Raw genomic sequence first — 8,193 nt, 5'->3', positions numbered from 1 at the left:
TAGCCTGGCATCCGAGGGCCGAGCCTCGGAAAATTCCGCTCGTTGGTCGGCCAAGGCTGGCGCAAGCCGAGGCGACCGGTCGGGGCTTCAGGCTAGTCTGCTCCCGGGATGATCATCGGGTTAGCCTGGCATCCGAGGGCCGAGCCTCGGGAAATTCCGCTCGCTGGTCGTGCGCCTGTCGCTTGCCGCCCGACGGGATTTCTCCGTGGCCAGCTGCGATCGTGTTTCTCCTCCTCTCCAAGCGTCGCCTGGGGAACACCAGATGGGCATTAAATGCTAATTGAGGGGTTACCTGGGAAATCGGATCGCCAATTGCTGCTTGCGAGGAGTGTCAGTTAAGCGGCCGCGATACGCGCGTTCTTCGAGGCGGATGCGGCCTGGGCGCGAACGAAGATATGTGGACCTAGGGGTACAGGCCACCCGGAGTGTCCTGCACAAAGAATGCGATTAAGGAGAATAACGCTTAGGAAATCGCGGGAAGATACGCCTCGAGAGCCGGATCGGCTCCGGATTCAATGCGCCCGCATTTATTGGAGCCACTCGCATCGGAACGACCGGGGGGCCGCAGTTTGGCTATAAATATAGGTGCAGGTGCGATGGAGCCTGCCAAGCCGGAGCTGTTCAGGTTGCCATGGATCGTGGGCCTCCTCTCCGGCGCATGGTTGAGAGACCCCTACCGAAGGAACGGGAGGCGCGCCCTTCGCGACTTCCGCCAACTAGCCGTTTCATCTGGGATCAACAAGGAGGTTCTCCCCGGCGGAACTCCGCTCTAGGCGTTTCATCCGGGATCACGTCTCCCCTCCTTGAAGTTCAGCCTCCCGATTGAGCTCCGCACCAGACGCTTGATCCGGGACCGCGCCTCCATATGCTCTTCTCCCTTGTATCCCTTCTCTCCCCTAACACTGGGGAGGACCGGAATATCCCTTGGAGGTGGCGTTCCCCTGGAGGCAGCGGGAGCTTCGTCTGCGGCGGCTCCTCGTCTTTTTCGTGAGGCGTGGATGGCGCCTCTAGGTAGGAGCAGTGTGGACTTCTCCTTCGTCCACTTCTTCTTCATCCGCGCCGGCTCTTCGTCTTTTTCGTGAGACGTCGATGGCGCCTCCGGTTGGAAGCACCCACTTCCGGTGGGATTGCAGCCGCTTCGGATGGAGGTTTCGGGATCCCAAATCTTCAGCTCCTCGGAGTCTCCACCTCTTCTTTACTTTCTTTACACCCTAATTCCCCTCTGGGAATTCCTTGTAATCACACGAGCACGCCATTGTAACCAGAAATTATTGAAATGAAAAGTGTTGTACATTTTTGAACTGTCTTTCTGGCATTGTTGTTCTACTGGTAATACATCCGCAGGTTAGCGGAATTCCAGCTCCTTGGAATTTCTCGACCATCTAGGGCCTCCAACTGGTAGGAGCCAGGTCGGTTTACCCAGCGAACCCTATACGGGCCTTCCCAATTTGGCGCTAGCTTCCCACCTTCCGCAGGTTGAGATGCTTTAGCTCGCCTTAGCACCAGATCTCCGATTCTGAAAAGCTTCGGTCGGACCTTGGAGTTGTAATATCGGGCCACCCTCCGCTGATACATCGCCATCCGAACCTGCGCCATTTCCCTCGCTTCTTCCAAGAGATCCAGGTTCCCTCGGAGTTGCTCCGAATTGGCCTCGGGTCGGTGCGCGGCCACCCGAGGTGAGGGGAGTCCGAGCTCCACGGGGACAACGGCTTCCGTGCCATAGGTTAGGCTGAAAGGCGTCTCCCCGGTAGGGGTCCGATGCGTGGTCCGATACGCCCAAAGGACATTCTCGAGTTCTTCGACCCAAGCTTGCCCCGTCCGACCGATTCGCGCTTTGATTCCTTGGAGGATTGTCCGATTTGTGACCTCGGCCTCGCCGTTGGTTTGGGGATGCGACACAGATGTGAACCGATGCTCGATCCCGAACTCCTCACAGAAGTTACGGAAATGCTTGTTGTCGAACTGTCGACCATTATCCGAGATGAGGACCCGAGGTACCCCAAATCGGACAATGATGTTCTTCTTCACGAACTTCCGGACTTGCGCCTCCGTGATAGTGGCCAGCGGCTCTGCCTCCACCCACTTGGTGAAGTAGTCGATTGCAACAATCAAAAATTTCCGCTGAGCTGAAGCGACGGGGAATGGTCCGAGGATATCCATTCCCCACTGGGCGAAGGGCCAGGGTGCAGTGATTGGTGCCAAGGGGACAGAATGGACTCTCTGGACGTTGGCGTGGCGCTGGCAGGCGTCGCATTTCCGTACATGATCCTTTGAGTCCTCCAACAAGGTAGGCCAATAATAGCCTTGCCTCATGATCTTGTGCGCCAAGGACCTAGCCCCCAAGTGTGATCCGCAAACGCCTTCGTGGACTTCGCCGAGGACGTAGGCCGCTTCCGAGGGGCGGAGGCACTTTAAGAGGGGGGCGGTGAACGAGGTCCGATACAGCCTCCCTTCATAGAGTACGTAGTGGGCGGACTTCATAACAAGTCGCCGAGCTTGATCTTCGTCTTCAGGGAGGATCCCTTCGGCGAGGTAGGCGACAAGCGGGTCCATCCAAGACGGCTCCGGATCAATCGCCATCACCGCTCCAGCCTCGCCGATGCTCGGGGCATCCAGGGTCTCCAGGTAGATCGCCCTCGACAAGTTGTGCGCGTCTGCGCCCACTAAGCGGGACAACCTGTCGGCCCTGGCATTTTCACTTCTTGGGACCTGCTGGATGTCGACACTGCCGAGGTCGGGAATGAGTGCTTGCACCTTCCGGACGTAATTCTGCATGGTCGGGTTCCGGGCCTCGAACTCCCCACGGACCTGCCCGACCACCAGCTGGGAGTCGGTGAAGACCTTCAGGCGCCGGATGCCGAGCTCCTTGGTGAGTTTGAGTCCCGTGACTAGGGCCTCGTACTCCGCCTCGTTGTTGGTCACTGGAAATCCGAACCTCAAGGCGTACTCGGCTATCACTCCATCAGGACTGGTAAGGACCAGCCCGGCCCCTCCACCTTCGGGGTTCGACGACCCATCGATGTGAAGCGTCCAAATCGGGAGGTCGAGGCTGGGTGTTTCCGGCGACCTAGGTTCCGCCTCCTGCACCGTGCACTCAGCGAGGAAATCCGCGAGCGCCTGGGCCTTGATGGCGGATCGGGGCTGGTAGCGGATGTCGAACTCACCAAGTTCTACTGCCCACTTCACCAGCCGTCCCGCATTCTCAGGATTGCTGAGGATCTGCCGCAGCGGTTGATCGGTCAAGAGGGTGACAGAATGGGCCTGGAAATAGGGGCGAAGCCTCCTGGTCGCGGTCAGCAGCGCGAAGGCGATCTTTTCAGCCTTCGTATACCGCGTCTCGGCATCCCGTAGGACCCGGCTGATGTAGTACACAGGCTTCTGGAGCTTTGCCTCTTCCCGAACCAGTACCGCACTGACTGCGGTTGGGGAGACCGCCAGATAGAGGTAGAGCATCTCCCCTTCTTGCGGCTTGGACAGCAGGGGAGGAGACGCCAAGTATTCCTTGAGCTGGTCGAATGCTGCTTGACATTCGGCCGTCCAGAGGAAGTCTTTCGGGCGTTTCAACACCTTGAATAAAGGTTGGCAGCGTTCGGCCGATTTTGCCACAAATCGTCCGAGCGCGGCGACCCTCCCAGCGAGCTCCTGAACCTCCTTCACTTTGGTCGGAGGGGACATATCTTGGATGGCCTTGATTTTGTCCGGGTTGGCTTCGATCCCCCGCTGGTTGACAATAAAACCGAGGAACCTCCCGGCCGAAGCGCCAAAGGCGCACTTCGCTGGGTTCAGCTTCATGCGAAACTTCCGCAAGGTGGCGAAAGTCTCCTCCAGATCCGCGATGTGCTGGTCTGCATGGCGGCTCTTCACCAGCATATCGTCCACGTACACCTCCATGTTTCGGCCGATTTGCTCTTTGAAGATTTTGTTGACGAGGCGCTGGTAAGTGGCGCCAGCATTCTTCAGACCGAAGGGCATTACCTTGTAACAGTACAGCCCCCGGTCTGTTGTAAAGGCAGTTTTCTCCTCGTCCTGTGGAGCCATCATTATCTGGTTGTAGCCGGAGAAGGCGTCCATGAAAGACAGCAGCTGATATCCGGAAGTCGCGTCGACCAGTTGGTCTATCCGCGGAAGCGGAAAGCTATCCTTGGGGCATGCCTTGTTCAGGTCGGTGTAGTCGACGCACATCCTCCACTTTCCGCTCGCCTTCCGGACAAGTACGACATTTGCCAGCCATTCGGGGTAGTTGACCTCCCTTATGAATCCTGCCTCCAAGAGCTTGTCTACCTCCTGGTCGACCACTCGGATCCGATCCGGGGCACAATGTCTCTTCTTCTGTTTTACCGGTCGGTGGGTCGGGTCGACGTTGAGGGCATGAGAAATGACCTCCGGGTCGATCCCAGGTACATCGGCCGCCGACCAGGCAAACACATCGACATTGGCTCGGAGGAATTCTACCAACCGGGCCCAAGCTCCCAGGTCGAGATTGGCGCCGACCCGGATCGTCCTGTCCGGGCGACCTTCCTCGAGGGGAACTTCGATCACACCCTTGGCCGGCTCCCCGTGCCGCAAGGCCACCTCGTCTCTGGCGTCGAGGGACTCGACGCTTAAGGCTTCTACGGGCTTCTTCCCTTTGAGAGTTGCTAGGAAACATTGTCTTGCGGTCGGTTGGTCACCTCGGACCTCTCCAATCCCGGCCGCCGTGGGGAACCGCATGAGCAAGTGGTACGTAGAGACCACCGCGCGAAGGGCGTTCAGTCCGGGTCGTCCGAGGATAGCGTTGTAGGCCGAGGGAACACGGACGACCAAGAACCCGAGCCGCACCGTGGCTTCTGCGGGTGCAACGCCCGCAGTCACGGGCAGCTCAACGACACCTTCGGCCGAGATAGCGTCACCAGTGAATCCTATGAGGGGGGTGGATGTTTTGTGCAACAATTGTCTGGACAAGCTCATCTCTTGGAAGGCCTCGTAAAACAAAATATCAGCTGAGCTTCCACTATCCACAAGGACACGCCTTACATCATAGTTTGCCATAGTGAGGGAGATCACCATGGCGTCATCGTGGGGGGTCTGAACCCCCTTTACATCTTCATCACAAAAAGTGATTACATTACCGACCCTCTGCCTCTTTGCGACGGCTGCCCCTGACGCTTCAGTCGAGCCCCCTGCGTTCCTCTCGGGCCGGGGGCAGCCCCCAGTGATAGTGTGGATCACGCCCGCGACGGGTCGATTCTGCTCCCGAGGCTCCTGAGGGGCCGGGTCGGCCGGACGCGGGTCTGCGGGGGGACGTCGGTCGTTCACATATCGACCGAGGCGCCCTCGGCGGATGAGAGCCTCGATCTCGTCCCGAAGCTGGAAGCAGTCTTCGGTGTCGTGGCCGTGGTCCCGGTGGTACTCACAGTACGCCCGAGAGGGCCTCCTCCCAGGAATCTTCTTCATCTGTCTCGGGACCGGGAGGTCCTCCCGCCCCTTGATTTCCATGAGGATCTGGGCCCGGGGAGTCAGGAGAGGAGTGTACCGGTTGAAACGTCGGGGCGGAGAACGAGGGCGTAGGGCGCCGTGGTTCCTCGCCGGCGACAGGCTTCTGCGCCGACGTTGAGGCGTCGGGCTCCTCCTCTGGCGTGCCTCTTTTCGCCTTTTCTTCCCGAGCTTTGGAAGGATCTCGGCGGCCTCCTTGCTCCGGTGGGCGGACGCCTCCTCGGCGTCCGCATACTGGTTCGCCCGGGACAACAGCTCCGGGAAGCTCCGCGGCAGGCGTTTGTCCAGGGAGAAGGTGAGTCTGCCCTTTCGGAAGCCACGCTTCAGGGCTGAAAGAGCCACCTCCTGGCTCAGGTTCCGGACTTCCAGCGTAGCCTTGTTGAAGCGGGTAAGATAATCCCGCAAGCTTTCTCCCTCGTTTTGCCGGACATCAAAGAGGGAGTCGGAGACCAGTCGCCGCCGGCTACTGACGGCGAAATGGGTGATGAAGAGGCGAGTAAACTGGTCGAAGGACTGGATTGAGTTAGCCTCCAAGCCGGCGAACCACGCCCTTGCCGGGCCACGGAGGGTCGCCGGGAAGGCCTTGCAGAGGAGAGGATCTGATGCTCCGTGGAGGAGCATAAGGGTCCTGAAACTCTCGACGTGATCCCGCGGGTCCGCCGCCCCGTCATAGGGCTCGATCGCCGGCATTTTAAACTCCGGCGGATTCGGGGTCCGTAGGATCCTCGAGGCAAGCGCCGGCTGGGAGGAGATCTCCAAGTCGGCGAAGGGATCTTTGGAGTGGCCCTTCAGGACCTGGAGTTGTCGGTGGAGATCGTCCACCCGACGGTCCAGGGAGCGCGACCGATGGGTGGGAGACAAGGAGCACCGAGAGGGGGACCGACTGGAGCGCGGGTTCCTTGAGGACTGGGGGATCTGGGAACGCGCCCGGGCCCGCCTCTCGTACCCCGCGCAGCTCCGATGGGAAGGTCCCGGCAGAATGGACCGTGCTCGAGAATCTTCCTCGCGCTGGCGCTCCTCCCCATGGGAGAGGAAGGAGCGCGGGTTGAGGAGGACAGGTGAGCGCTCAGGGAGCAGCGGCTCCTGGGCCCGCTGCGGCACCCGAGACATCACACCCTGCAGGTTCTGCACTGCCTCCGCGAGGGTGCGAACCTGCTGGGCTAACTGGTCGAACTGAGCGGCTTCGACCATCTGAATGGGAGGTGGAGCGGTGGAATGTTGCTGAGAATGTGTTGGAGACGCAGCGGCCTCCCGGCCGGAGGCGCGAGAGGCCCCGCGACCGGAGGCATTGGAAGCTCCACGACCACCTCGCCGTGCCATTACGATCGCTCTGAGATTCGGCCCTTCCTCTAGCGCCAACTGTTGCTGGTGGTCCAAACCGAGAACGATTGGCACAGCGGTGTGAACGGGGTTCCGTTTGAGTTGCCTTGGTTGGTGTTGATTGCGCTCCACCTTCCACCGGGAAACCTGCAAGCAAGCCTCGCACCACCACTGGGGTAGTGGGGGCCCTCCGACGATCAAGTCAGAGGAGATTGGAGGAGAAGGAGAGATAATAGTAGCAAGTAAGAGAATGCTCTGGAAGTTTTTGCTTACCCTCCCCCTTCTCCCCCCAGCCTGGTATATGCGGCTGGGGGGAGAAGGGGGAGGGTAAGCAAGAACTTCCAGAACATTCTCTTACTTGCTACTATTATCTCTCCTTCTCCTCCAATCTCCTCTGACTTGATCGTCGGAGGGCCCCCACTACCCCAGTGGTGGTGCGAGGCTTGCTTGCAGGTTTCCCGGTGGAAGGTGGAGCGCAATCAACACCAACCAAGGCAACTCAAACGGAACCCCGTTCACACCGCTGTGCCAATCGTTCTCGGTTTGGACCACCAGCAACACATGTCAATGAGTAGAGTTTGATTAGAAAAAAGCTTTTCATTCATTTTTATCTATTAATTAAAAAGAACCTAACACCGGGCAAAGAGAGAGGCAAAGTGATATGCACATCACACGTAAAAGTGATAAGTAAAATTGATACTTGTGTGTCTATTTGATGTGTACTGTGTATCTCTGCCTACACAAAGCTATTATACACTATGCTTGTTTTGTCAATATAGTTGGTTGGTACAAAAAATTCCTAAATAAACAAATTCTATTGAGTGGATCATGTTTGCTGCTTATCTCTCTCTCTGCAAGTGCAAAAAAAAAAAAAAAAAAAAAAAGCTGGGATGATGACATCCAGTAACCTTCATCAAAAACATGTGTTCATTTATTAAGTCATATATTACAAGAAAATGATGATTATAAAAGCATGATTCCATGTAGTTATAAATTCAACCATCAATCCTTCTCTAAGAATCAACTGCATTCAATCCTTGTCAAATGATAATTAGGAGATTTGTGCATTTTTCACTAATAAAAAATAACATCACTCACCAAAAAAAAAAAAAATCTACCTTGAGAGATGCATCACTAGTAATTTTTATTTATGTAGAAATTAATCGAGTTAATTTGTAAAAGAAAGTCCAAGATAGTAGACATGCGAGTCAATTGGTGAGTTATTGTAAACTATTTATGACAAATAAATATACTTAATAGTTAAAATGTAACCTAAACAGACATAAGTTTCAGGTAAATAAAAGTAAATATACATAATGTTAAGCAACTAAAGTTAACACAAAAAATATAAACATAAATGGCTTGCTAAGGAGCCAGACAGCTGCTGAGTGTGTCAGCTCG

This window comes from Phoenix dactylifera, chromosome 8 (genome assembly GCF_009389715.1).
Source record: "Phoenix dactylifera cultivar Barhee BC4 chromosome 8, palm_55x_up_171113_PBpolish2nd_filt_p, whole genome shotgun sequence".
Classification (NCBI taxonomy): domain Eukaryota; kingdom Viridiplantae; phylum Streptophyta; class Magnoliopsida; order Arecales; family Arecaceae; genus Phoenix; species Phoenix dactylifera.
The sequence above is the reverse complement of the archived record's forward strand: the minus strand, read 5'-3'. Positions refer to the sequence as shown.